At 55.6% G+C, this 13763-nt stretch overlaps 1 long non-coding RNA gene across 2 annotated transcripts in view; it reads left to right on the top strand.

The window, feature by feature from the left end:
* The first annotated feature begins 201 nt into the window (after nt 1-201).
* The window catches only part of LOC141424009 (uncharacterized), a 17120-nt gene continuing 3558 nt past the window's right edge, over nt 202-13763 (top strand). Inside the window, exons 1-3 of one of the 2 annotated variants that reach the window (XR_012448796.1) lie at nt 202-305; nt 714-926; nt 7944-10099. This is a non-coding gene — a long non-coding RNA (uncharacterized lncRNA). Of the gene's footprint in view, nt 306-713; nt 927-7943; nt 10100-13763 lie in introns of those variants that run through there. The other variant, XR_012448797.1, reaches the window with a different exon arrangement.

Genomic DNA, 13763 nt, shown 5'->3' with positions numbered 1-13763 from the left:
CTACAGAAACCATCAAGTTTATTTGATACATAGATAACCTGGTGAAAAAAAAAACCAGAAAAGCCCACAAAGGCTTATCCATGGTTCCAGAGCAGACAGGTGGAGTAGGTGTCAAGATCAGGGGACCTCACATGACAGCTGGTAAAAAGTGGTCATTGTCACTCAGGTGACCTTTGGCAGAGACAGCAATAAAAGCAAATTGCAAAGAAGACTCAGTAGCCACTGGAGCCAGCTGCAACTTCCCCTGTGACTTTGGGGCCCTCTTTTCCCCTCCCCAGGAGTCAGTGGTCCTGTCAATACAATAGGTAAGGGCTGCCAGAGTTTGAGCATCCACTCAGGAGACCCCAAGTCTGAGTGGGGTGCCCACAGAGGGTGGGGCAGCCGGCAGGTTGCTGTTAGCAGAGTTGGGGTGTAAGGTTTGAGGAGGAGCTGGGGAAAGGCTAGAGCTGTGATGGGTGCAGGGGCTGGAGGAGCCATGAATGGACAGGGGACGGGAAACATGGATGTGGGCGGTTGGTTGTCAGCCGCTTAGACCCCAGTCCAAGGTCATGGTCAGACTGACCTTGAACACTGGCCCAGGGAAGGAGTCATCCTTATACTACAGGCCAGTGATGGAACAGCTGAGCGTGGTGGTGATCATGAAGAAGGCTCAGGGTGAGACACAGAGTTTTGTCTGTCTTTCTCTCCCCATCTGTCCTGCACTGTCCCTCCAGGGCAAGACAGGACTCTGGTCTCTGGGACAGGCATCAGGAGGCAAGATGAGCCTGCTGACCATATGCTGACCTCCCAGTGAGCCTGACAACTGTAGCATTCTGCCTGTCTGAAGTTCGCAGTCTGCTGGACCAGGTCACACTGACCGAGGGCACAACTGACAAATGGTCTAATCCAAGGAGGGGATCTGCTGGAGGCTCCTCCCAGCAGCTGTGGTGAGTGGCACAGAATGGTTCCCAGAAACCAGTGGTTTCATGGAAGTGGAGACAAGCGTGGGCGAAGGGAGAGATCGCAGAAGGAGGAATTCACTCATCCTGATCCACAAAGGCTTGTGAGCACTTATAGGTGCAAGCTGTGTGCTGGCTGCGGAGGAAGGAGGGGAGACCCGAGATCCAGGGAGTGGGGGGCACCCAGGGGGACTGGACAGTGGGCACCAGACTGGTAGTATCCAGAAACCTTGGACAAAGGATGGGGGGAAGGAGAGATCAGGAGGCCAGGAGCTGCTGGGGACAGCACGGATAGCATATGTGGGTGACGGGAGACCGGGAGCCCTAGAGCCCACCGTCTACCCAGCCAAGTTCTGGTGCAGACACAGAATCAGAGCTGAGGGCTGTTTTTCACCTTTTTAAAAGCCACAGACATCCGACCATAGGGCACCCGAGCCAAATTTCTGGGAGACACAGAGGCCCTGTGGGCTCTTCCCCTGACGTCAATAGGGATTTCTCTTTGTGTCTGCGGCTTTGACAGGGGGAGGCCAGATTAGGGGGCCCAAGCTGAGAGAGTGGAAGAAGAACCAGAGGCCAAGTGCCACCCACCCCTCTGACCTGCTGCACACGCATGAGGCTCCCACAGAGAGGTTTCAGGACCCTGCTGATAGCAGAGCGGGTTTTTATCAGTGGGACTTCTCACCTCACCCCTTGGTTTAGCCCTAATTTTTTTTTCTTGCAGTACTGGGATTTGAACTCAGGACCTACACTGTGAGACACTCCACCAGTCCTCTTTTTTGTGATTTTTTTTTTTTTTTTGAGATAGAGTCTTGCAAACTATTTTGCCTGATCTGGCCTCAAACCATGATCATCCTGATCTCTGCCTCCTGAGTAGCTGGGATTACAGATGTGAGCCATACAGCCCAATCCAGCTCAGCCCTAATATTAAAGTTGTACCCCATGTGGTCCAGGAAGCACCGTGCCAGGGATGACCTTTGACTGTGGAAGAAGCATCCTTTGGTCCCCACCTTCACTCCTGGTCCACTCCTGGTCCCCACCTTCACTCCTGACTACAGTTCTCATGATACAGCTGCCCCAGCTTCCAGTCCAGGTTTCTAGGGCACAGTCACACCCAAGCACTGAGATAATCAGACAGGGAAACTGAGTCCTAGAGAGGGCTGAGTGGTAGGTACATCTCTCCACCTACCAAGCTCAGTTGCAGCTCTGGTCAGACCTCCCTCTCTCCCCCACCCTGCCACCCATAGGAGGCATCAGAAGTCAAGGGACCATCTTGAGATGGGGGAGGAAGGGCATAAATACAGTGGGAAGGGGACAGGGGCCACCATCCTTCCATACTTACCTCCATCAGCTCCACACAGGGGTCCTGTCCTAACATACACTGGGTGCCTGGTCTGTCACTATTTTGAGCCTTGACCCCACACCTAAGTGACTTCCAACACCCACACCAGGCTGGGCTCAACCACAACACAGATTGAGGTCCCCGTATTCTGCCCCAGACTGAGCGCCAATCACAGGCTCTGATCCCAGACCAGAACTGACCCCAATCTCAGACCCAGTCGGACCTTGACATCAGACTAAAGGCTAATTTCCACCCTGGACTGAATTCTGATTGAATCTACCTGAACCCATCACCGTCCCAGACTGAACTCCTGTCATGGCCTCAGGCTGACATAGCCTCAGTCTACACTAAGCCTCGATCCCAGCCCCTAAGCCTGACTGTGACTCCAAACTACCTCTGATCCCAACCCCAGACTGAGCCTAATTCCTGCCCCAGACTGAGTCCAAAACCAACACCAAACTGAACCCCAACTCTGCACCACATTGAACTCCAACCTGGAAATACAGACACAGACCAGGCTGGGACCCTAATTCCTATTGTAGACCAACCCCTGATCGTGACCCAAACCCCAGAATGAAACTGACCCCAAGGCACAGTCCTGACGTAACACAAACAGCTCAGGCAAGACTTTGGGGGAGGAAGGACCCTGGCTGCTTTGCTGTCAGGTGGGCGACAGGCCCTCAGAATATTGGGGCCACTCAGCTACTAGAAGGGAGATGGAACTCGGGCCACTGGCATACTGTGTCACCCTAGTCCTGCCACCCCTCCCAGCATGGAATATGGGAAGCCAGGTGTGGTGTTGCACGCCTATAATCCTGGCACTTGGGAGGCTGAGGCAGGAGGACCTGGAGTTCAAGGCCAGCCTGGGCTACCTAGTGAAATGCTGTCTCCAAAAACAAAAAGAGATTTGGGTGTGTGTGGAGGGGGTTGTTGTTACAGCAACAACCTTTATGTCCCTCTGCATACTGGCGAGTGTGGGCAAAGGGAGACTGACCCTGGGGAAGGTCCTGTTCCAGACTGGAACAGGTATGGCATTGGGCCAGGTCCTCCATGGGGCGATAGCATGGGGCCTGGGGCCTGGCAGTGCAGGAGACCCCAGTTCCTGGTCTATCCAAATAGCAGAAGATACAGGGGCAGGGAGAAAGTGGTGCGAGTCGTGAGGGCTAGCTGAGTCCTGGGGAGCTGCCAGCCTGCAAGGACACTCCCTGTCCTTCCAGGTGTCTTCTGGTCTCTGGATGCAGAGCCAGGGCCCCAGGGAGCCTCTCTGAGCCTCCCCTCAGTTCGACATCACCCAGCGCCTGGCCTCACTGTGTAAGTGTGCTCTTGAAGCCGCTGGGAAGCAATCAGCTCAAAGGAATGTGTTGTCCAGGGGCCAGGGGACGGGATGGGCCACGGAGAGGAACGAGAGAGGAGAGCTGGGGAAGAGGGACCTGGAAAGCCAAACAGAGATGTGCCCAGGCAGCCGGCCAGACAGCACTGGCCCTAGCCAGTGTTCCCAGTCCCAGGGTCAGGTGCATTGGGCCCAGGTCCAATCCTAGCCTCAGCTGAGCACAGCCCCAGACATCCCGGTCCTCCTGTCTCAGACCCTAACCTCTGGCGTAGGAAGAAGTGTGACCTCTATGTCCCAACTGGCTCTGTGGTAAATATCCCTCTTCTCACCCCAGACCCAGCTCCTTCCACAAGCCTCGCTCTGTCCAGACCTCCCTTGTGGGAGGAAGCTTCTGGATTTAATGGCCTGATAAGCTAGTCTACATGTGGATGCTAATAGCTGATGGTGACCTAGACCAGTTGCTCTGAAAGCTGGTCCTCACAGTATCAGTCACATGGAAATTCAAATTCTCACGCCCCACTCCGCACCTGCCGTGTCACAGAGTGTCTAGGGATGGGACCCAGAGATCTGTTTCAATCATCTTCGGCAGGAAGTTGACAACTTATGCTGTGTGTGGTGGTACCCACCTGTAATTTCAGCTACTTAAAAGGCAGAGATCAGGAGGATTGTGGTTTGAGGCCAGCCCTGGCAAAGTCAGTGAAACCCTACCTCAAAAACAAAATACAAAACAAAAAAAGAAACTGGACCCAGTGGCTCACGCCTGTAATCCTAGCGGCTTGAGAGGCAGACATCAGGAATGTGGTTCGAGGCCAGCCTGAGCAAAATAGTTGGTGAGACACCCATCTTGACCAATAAAGTTGGGTGTGGCAGTGAGCTCCTGTCATCCCAGCTACACAGGCAGCATAAATAGGAAGAGTCAGGTCCAGATTGGTATGGGGATAAATTTGCGACCTTATATGAAACATAACTAAAAGCAAAAGGGACCGGGAGTGAGTCTTCAGTGGTAGAGAGCTTGCCTAGCGAGTATGTTGAACTTGGCTCCTTCAAACATCCCCTAACCAAGCCTGGGCTGGGCCCCAAAGTCCCAGACAGAGCTGGTCTGCTCATGGGGCCCGGGGAGGGTACAGGAAGCTACAGGGTGAACCCTGAATGTTGTAAGTCTTGTTAACTCATCCCAAAATCTCATCTTGGAATCAGAAGCCTCCTGAAAGCTGGGATTGTCTTTTCCACTTTAGAGCAGCTGGACGACACAAATCTTTCCTGTGTTCCCAGCTACACGGGTCTTGACTACAGGTGACCTAGGTGTGACTCCTGCTTCCAGAACAAGTCGGAGACGTAGACAAGACCTGTCTGTCTAATTATTTTGTTCCATATATTTGTTGGCCGGTCTCCCTTCAGGGACAAAGAAGAGAGGGCAAATCACGTGGTCACACATGCTAGGCACCAGAGAACCTCCCTTGGCTCCCTCCATCCACCACTGAAAAAGAAAGGCCTCTTTACCCATAGTCGCCACTTCTGCTGGACACCAAGTAGCCATTTCAAGTTCAGTAACCCCTGGGTGGTCCACAGTATGTCCCATCTGTACTGAAAAAACAAACACCCTCTGGGGAAAAATGGCTCTGATGTCAAGGTCCCATAGTCCTGTCACAGAGATATGTCTCTGACTTGATTGCATCTGGTGTTTCCTGGGCTTATTGGAAACAACAGTCCACAAGCATCATCTGGGAAACACATCCAAAGCACAAAAAAGTGTCTTTCCAGACTTCCACAGAGGTAAAACAAAATCAGAGAAACATCTCAGTTAAAAAGCCCCAGGGAGGGCCAGGCATAGGGGTGCAGGCCTGTAATCCCAGCTACTCAGGAGGTAGAGATAGGAGAATCAAGGTCTAAGGCTGGGTTCCAGGAAAAAATGGGAGCCCGAATCTGAAAAATTAAAGTAGAGAGGGCTGGAGGTGTGACTCAAGCTGTAGACTGCCTATCTATCAGTGCAAGACCCTGAGCTCAAACGCAGTACCACCAGCCTGGCAGTCCCCCTCTCAGTCTTTAGGAAACCCCATCTCTGCAGCCACTGTCCACAGAAAAGGGAGAGTGGAGCACAAGGCTCAGAGAAGGAGGAAGATTCTTTAGCTTAGAGGGGAGATCAGTCTGCTGAAAGAAAACCACACTGGGCAGGTGTACCCAGCCGGGAAGGGAGTGATGGACTGGCGTCCCTTGGCCTCCCCTGGGGGGTGATGCAGCCCTAAATTCTCAAGCCAACTAGTGTCTTGACCATCAACTGGGCCCAGTAGTGCCCTCCTCTCTGACCTCTTAGCTCTTCTGCAAACCCCAGGACCAAGGGAGGGGACCTCCCAGCCCCCACCTGTGGGCTTGAAGGTTCTGGTCCCCTCGGGGCAGAGGGGAGAAAAGTCTGGCTGCAGCTCCCTCCCTCCTGCTTAGACCCTTGGCTGCCTTGGAAAAGCAAGACAATACCAGGAAATGTTTTGCACCCAAATAGCCCTGCTGCTTCAGGAACTGCCCGACCCTGACCAGGAAAGCCAAGTCCATGAGCTCCACCCTGCTGTTCCTGAAGTCTGCAGACTTGGGCTGTGGACAGCCCTGCAGGGGGTCACCAGAGCAAAAGCGGCCATAGCGCTGCCCATTTGGGTGAGGGAGTAGCCCAGGAGTGGCCTGTCTCTATAGGGATCAGGGCTTGCCTTCCTGGCTAATTCAGAAATGGTCTTCTAGCTGGGCATGGCGGTGCACTCCTGTAATCTCAGATACTCAGGAGGTGGCTGAAGTAGGGGGACTGATGTTTGAGGCCAGCCCAGGGCAAAGTTTCAAGACCTTATGTCAAAAATAAAAAAGACAAAAGGACTGGTGTGTATCTCAGTGCTTGGCAGAGCAAGCATGAGGCCTTGGGTTCAATTCCCACCACTGGGGAGGGGGTGGGGGTGGGGGTGTGGGGGAAGGGGAGGTCATCTCTCAGGGGACATAAAAAAATACAAAAGCCAGATTATCAGATTTTATGTTGGAGAGCTGTGGCCCCGGGTGAATCTGGCCCAGAGATAAAAATTGAAAAGCACTTTGAGTTGATTGGGAAAATGTATTAATTCACTCAACAAGCATGCTGATGCCTTGGGTGCAGCTGACATCAGGGGTGGGTAGACCCCACCCTGTCCTGGAGAAAGCCACAGTTGTGGGGGTGGGTGTGGAGACAGACACCCGCATGGAACAGGAGAGCTCTGCTCTGTCCCCAACCGACTCCCCTTAGTTGGAAGGCTGGGTGCCCACCACAAATGTGCCCCTAGGTGAAGCCACAGGGCCAGTGCAGAGTTCATAAAACCAGAGGTCACTGTCTCCATGATTGATGTGAAATGCCACCTGGTAACTCCACTCCTTGATGCCTTTCCCATAATCCTCTCTGATTTGACTTTTGCCAACCTCAATGCAGCTCCAAGGTGACCACCGCACCTGGCCATGTCAATTTCCTGCTTCCAGTAGTAGACAAGTGACAGACCTCAGGGTCCCATCTGAGCGCCCAGCAGGACTTGGACAGTCACCCTCCTCTTCTTGCCTTTGGGGACACAGGGGACTGAGAGGGAAGGAATCAGAGAGACGAGGGGCAGGCCAGCCCAGGGCAGCTGAGGTCATAGCAGCGAGCCTGCCTGTCACTGTCCCTCACACCCACCTCCCTGCCTGCCAGACACTGCGTGTTTTCGTCTTCTTCTTGGAGGGGGAGGGGTGCGGCTCAGAGCCTTGAGTGTGACTTAAGTGACAATGAATTTGAACCACATGGGGAAAGTGTTTGGGTGAAATGCATAAAGGGTTTCATCAGCCCCCTACCCCCCAGACAGTACAAAAATAGTCCGGGCCAGGCAGGCTCTGACCCACAGGCCTGGCCCCATTTCACCGCCCCTGTCCCAGAGAGAAGTTTCGAGTGGCCTCTTTCCCTGGATCTGTGTTTCGCAATCCTCCCTTGTTTTAGCGGTCTGTTTGTTCACTGGCCTGGTTTGTCTGGGAGAATTCACTCCCTGACAAACTCCCCCCTTTACTGCTTGTCCTTGAAGGGAGGGCGAGATGGGGAGACCCTCTCTTTCACTGTTTGTAACAAGTTCCACCAGGTCCTGGGTGACAGGCCAGAGCTGGGTTTGCTGGGGCTCAGCCTAGGACAGACGGTCATGACCAGGTTGGGAAATTCTGCAGCTCTGGGCGTATGAATGGGTGAAGGGCACAGAAGGTTCAGGACAACACCTGGCAGGTCCCATCAACAAGGAGTAGACTGAGTGATACAGGACTGCAGACCTAGGGATAGCACAACCAGGATTTGAACCCAGCACAGGCTTCTGTTCCCAACCAGAGCCTGGCAGTGTGAGCCATCCCGAAGTAACTGTGGGCTGACAGGAGTCCAAGCCTTCTGCCCCCATCGTCCTGGAGAGAAGAAGGAGACAGAGCTGGAACTGTCACCCAGGGCAGACCTAGAAGGAAGCAAACAGGCCGCCACCAACCTGAACTACTTATTACTAACAACATCCTGGGCCCAGATGGGAATGGTGAGGACTTCTCCCAGGGTTGGGACAGAGTTGGGGATGTGAATGACACCCCAGCAGGCCAGCCGCTTGCAGAGGGAAAGAAAGATGCCTACAAGGGGCCAGGGGCTACTGGGATGGGGAGCAAACCTGGGTCCAGGGGCGGCTGGGATGAAACTCAGCCCACACTGGAGCTGACAGTCCCGAAAAAGTTACAGTCCTGAATGAATGAGGCTCCGGGGACATGGATGTTCAAGGCCACCTGGAGCATGAGTTTCCTGTCCCAGGAGCTCAGACTGGATCCGTCCTCCCAGGTTATCTAGCGGATTGGCTCCAGGGATGGACAAGGGGCAGGTGGCCTATAGACACTGAGGGCGTCTATATGTGCATGGGGACTTTAGCAAAGGACAGCAGGGGACTCTGGGTGCAGAATGGCTTGGGCTTATCTATCTATGGGACCTAAAAAAAATAGAGCATCCCCCCAGGGTGGAGGAGGGGGACCAACAGGGACCCAGGTCCACATGAAGAGACTAGGAAAGTAGCCAGGCAGGGGACTGAGCCCACTGCCTTTTTCTAGGCACTCCCAGCCGGCCCTGGGGCTGAACCAGCTGCCCCACCCCCCTTCCCAAATCCACAGCAAAATGAAGTTCATCCAATTTGCTCCTTAGGCCCACACTCCCTGGGGAGAGCACAGACTGTCCTTTCCCCCGGCCAGACCTCAGGAAAGGACACATGCCAGTCTTTCCTGCCTCAGTCTCCCCATTATGGCCTAGCCAGAGCACCTCAAACATACAAGGGAAGTATGGCCTGGCAACCTTTTGCCCCCACCATGCCCCTGCCCTAGGAACTTCAGGACACAGCCCATCTGGGACGCCCTGTAGCCTGGCCTCCTTCCCTGTCCTGGCTTCCAGAAATTTCCGCTGTTTTCACTCCATTGTTCTCAAGCTGCCCACGCCCCCCCCTGCTCCCTCCAGCCCTGGGCCACCCCCCATGGGCCAGACTGTGCCCACTAAAGGGAGCAGGGGCACCGGGCCGGGGCTCTGAACCCTGACCCCACCCTGGGAGTTTGGGGAATGGGGGAGGGGGTCTCCTCCCAGCCCTCTTGGCGGAGGTGGCAATTCGGGGGTCTCCGAGTGGGAGGGCTCAAACAGGCCTGAGTTTGAAACCCAGCTTTAACATTTGCCAGCTGTTTGGACAAAATGGTGTTGAACCTGGGCAGCCATCCAGAAGGGCTGGTGGGTTGACAGAATGGTCCCTGCTGAGCCTGTCCCCTCAGCTGTGAGATGGGACCCTCCTGCAGGAACCTCCTGCCATGGTGTGACGGGGAGCAGGGGGGTGTGACTGTACGGAGACCCTCTCTCCGTGATTCCTTGCCTGAAGGGAGAGCCCAGTAAGAAGGACTGTTGGGTTGGTACTGGGGTATACTCTGGGTGCTAGAGGTGGTTAAATAGGATTTAGGGGACAGGGAAGGTCAGAGTGGCCCAACAACCATACAAGTATCCATCTTCCTCCTTCTGTCCCTTACTGCTCCGGAAGGTCAGGTGACAGGGGAGACAGACAAGAGTAAGCCCTCCCATACTCTAACAGAGACCCCCAGCCCTAGAAGCCCAAGGTGACAGTCCAGGAAGTGCCCCCAAGCTCACTCAGGTTCCCCCCTAAGACTGGCCCACAGTGAGTGGGAGTCCAAGATTGACTTCATGAACAGACAGCAGCCCCACAAGCCTGCAGAGTCCAGCTCTGTCCCCAGTCAGCCCAATAAGGACCACAAGTCCTGTCTGACTTGGGATGGCTTGACACCGTGGACGCCTGACACCTCATCAGAAGACGAGCAGAGACAGGACATGCCACCTCTATTACTCAGCTCACCCTGCTTCTCCTTGGTGGAGTCCTGCAGCCTCGCTTCTCAAAGCCATCCTCTTCTGTGTCCATCTCCCCAGCCCACTCTGGCTTGCAGAGAGACAAGCAGTGGTTGAGGCCTGCCATCTTGTAGCCAAGTTGACCTTGAACTACAACCCTACCATCCTCTAAACGGGTTGTCAAAAGCCTGTCCCCCAGGGAGATAGGAGCCAGCTAATCTAATAAAACCCTTGGAAGGAATGTGGTCCAGTGAGAGAGCGTTCAATAAATGCTCTCCCTCATTTTTTTTTTTTAATATGTCTCCATCCTGCATTGTTGACTCACATTTTCCGAAGCCATGGAGGAACAGAAGAAGGCATGAGTCTTGTGCCTGCTGCTCCAGGGCCCGAGGCTGGAGCAGGATTCCTTTCAATCGGGGCCAGTGATGCTCCGATAAGGCTGGCCACAGGATGCAGAATGGCCAAGCTCTGAGGACACACCCCAAGCCATGGAGGCTGGGCCAGCACCACAGCAAAGGTCACCCTGGGCAGGCAGGCAGGCAGCACCCCTAGGCTGTGGGGTCCCTTCCCCAAGGTCCCAGCATCCCTGTGGCCTGTTTCCCTCCTTACTCAGACCCATCCAAAGGGCCCCACAGGGATATTCCTCCCTCTCCTTAGTGGAAGCTTAGAATGTGAGCCAAGGTCACATCCCAGAATCCTTCAGTTTTGGAGTCACAAGGCTTTGGAGAAGTGCTAAGCCTTGGGCTCCTTGCAAACAAAACTTCCACCATGTTTCCGGCATGACGTGACCACATCTTCTTGGCTCTTGCTGGGGCAGGGTCAACTCCCTGCACAATGGCAGTGACTTCTGACACTCATGTGCTTCAGCCCACGAAGGTCACCTATTCCTAGGGAAGGTCCATCAGCCCACTGACCGGGGACAAGTTGAGGCCACCGCCAGGCAGATCCCAGGCAGTCCCTGGCTCTTGAGGGAGTCTTCTTTCCCAGGTTTTGTTCTCTGGGTCTGGGGTCTCTGGGAAGACACCGATCACCATCCTGCCACGCAGGTGTCAGTAGGAAGTGGAGCGAGGGGGATTCCCAGCAGAGCTGGTCATGTGAGGTGGGCTCTGTGACAGGCACCCAGGCACACCCTGCAGAGCTCAAGGCTCTGTAGATGGATGATCCAGGGGGCTCCAGAGTCTCTTTGAAGTGACTCCAAGGAGTTGCCGGGTGGGCTGGTGTGGAGTGGCAGCTGTCACCAAATGGGACAGGGGACATGTGTTCAGGGTATGTCCAAGTTAAGATGGTCCCAAGGCAGCCCCCAGGGGAAGCCAGAAAGACAGGGTGAATTCTCTGCACGCAGTTCCCACCCCCCCCACACCCCCCCCCCGCTCCCACTGCCTCCGGGCAGGGACCCCAAGTGGCGCCAGCCTCTGACCCAGCCGGCCCCCGGGCTCCAGCCCTCCAGATGTGTGGCCAGCATTCCGTTGTGGAGACAGGGCCCAGATGGGCTGCGTTAACTCAGGACCGGTTCTTCAGGGCCCAGATGCTCTGTGTTTAGCTGGCGAGCCAGCTTTGGTCTCCAGATGTGGGCCGGGGAAAGGGGGGAACACAGTCCAGATGTGTGCAGTGCGACCAGGAATGGCTGCAGGGCCCAGCTGTAGCACCCAGCCTCTGGGGCTGGGCCACAGGGCCTCCTCTCTCTACCTAGACTGGAGGCTTCTGTAGCACCCCTAGCCCCAGTCCACAGCCCCTTGAGCCAAGACAGGTTCACAAGAAGTCAGTCAAAAGTCAGCACAGCTCCAACAGGACCTCACTCTAGAAGCAGGGGCCTGACCAGGACCACAAAAGCATCCCCCAGGAGGAGTGTCCCAGCAGAAGCAGAGGGTCTGGGGTCCCTCAAACCACAAGCAGCTTCAAAGTGGAGCCGGATGCCTCCCTCTCCCCACCCCACAGACACTCAGATCCACACAACCAAGTGACCTGGACGTACTTGGCCCGGCATGTACAGAAGGCACAGCCTTGACCTTGGAGGAGAGCTGGCACAGTCTTGTCAGAGGATGCAGCCTTGACCTGAACTCCACCTGCTCATGCTCCTCCAGCTCCACCAAGAAGTGTAGGACAGGATCCCAGATAGGTAGAGACTGGAAGGTGACCACTGACGCCCAGCCCCGGACACACTCAGCAAACAAGCCAGATGATAAAAGAAGGGGCTCTACCAAGTGTTTTGGAGTGCCTCAGAAGGGAACCCAGGGTGCCTGCTCAGTCCTGGCCCACCTCTCCCCATAAACACATCTGCCCAGCTGTGGCGGAACCACAGTGAGGAGCCTGGGGCAACTATGACATTAGCTTCTGCTCAGTGTGACATCCTCCAGCAGTTCCCTCCCACCTCCCAAAGGGCCTGCAGCTTCCTAGCCCCCACCCTTAATATCAAGAGCTACCCACACTCAGCCGCTCACCCCCCCCCACACTAGACCCTAAAGTGAAGCGGAGAGGGGAGGAATCAGTGAAGGGCAGTGCTTCAGGAGAGTCCCCATCCACTAACGTCAGTCTCCACTCCACCGCTGAACAGTGGTCCCCAGCTCTTTCTGGACTCTAAGACCAGAGGTCACAATGGCAATAGCAGGCAGGGGTCAGAAGTCAAGCCCAGCAGAAGCCTCTGAGCCGGAGTGAGCAGACAGAGCTACCCCCAAGGGCTGTGGGGTGTCCCACGGGCTCCCCCTCACTCCATCTTGGCTCTGCAGCCCTGCAAAGGGACAGCAGGTCCCACACAGCGTGGCCTGGCTGGGAGGCTGGCGGGAGATGGCGTTGAGGCGAGAAGTTCTAATAGGTTATGTCAGGCGAGTGCCCTGGGGAGGGGGCCGCGCCTCTCAGCTTTGGCAGCCCCACCTGGGGCTGAGCCCAAGAGCCAGGCTGGAGAAAGACACTGCTGGCTTCTTTGAGTGGATTGTGAAGGCCCAGGAGTGGGGAGGCAGGACAGGGCTGAGCCCTCTGACCTCTGCCAGGCCTGGGGCAGGGTAGGGGATAGGGGGAAACACAGAGACCCCCCCCTTCATGGGTTGGTGTTCCCATGTGGAAGAAACTGCCCAAGCCCCAGGGAGCCCCCCTCACTTCCTCCTCTGAGGGAAAAGCCCTCTCTTTGGGGTATCGGGGTCTCATCCCTAAATCAGGAGTCCCCAAGAACTTGCTTCCAAATTCCCGCTGCTTTGTGGGGCTCCCATCCTCCTCTCTGCCCCATCCAGCCCCTACCACCTCTGTCTTTGCTGAGGTCAGATGGGGCCAGGAGATGGGGGACAAAGAGAGAGGCCTGGACGCCAGGCCCTGCCCCAGAGCTGAGCGAGTTCAGAAGGGGGGAGCATTGCTCCATGCGGGAGGGTCAGCGAAGGGCCGGCCGGGGACTTGGGCAGTCTGAGGAGAGGGCCCCTCACACTTATGGTGGGGCAGCCAGGGCCCTGTGTGTCTTGGCTGAGTGGGACCCCTGGGCCGCCAGGTATGTATTCCAACCATTTCCTGTCCTAATAATGAGAAAGGGGTGATATAAATATATGCTCAGGATAAATAAATACAGGCCAGGCCCGAGCTGCATAGCAGACAGATTGCGTAGAACTGCTGGCTAGCACTGCAGCTGCACCCCCACCCTCCCCCCATACTTGTGTTCCTCCAGCAGCCCAGGGCCCCTCCACTCTCACAGGCCTGGGAAAGATGGACCGAGCACCCTCAGTCCATGACTCTGAACCCCGTCCCTCCAGCTCCTGGGATTTCAGAGGGCTTAATGTAGAGTGCTGGGATTCCAGAAGAGAGCCTCCAGCACTAGCT

This window comes from Castor canadensis, chromosome 6 (assembly GCF_047511655.1).
Source record: "Castor canadensis chromosome 6, mCasCan1.hap1v2, whole genome shotgun sequence".
NCBI lineage: Eukaryota > Metazoa > Chordata > Mammalia > Rodentia > Castoridae > Castor > Castor canadensis.
This window is presented reverse-complemented; position numbering and strand designations above follow the sequence as displayed.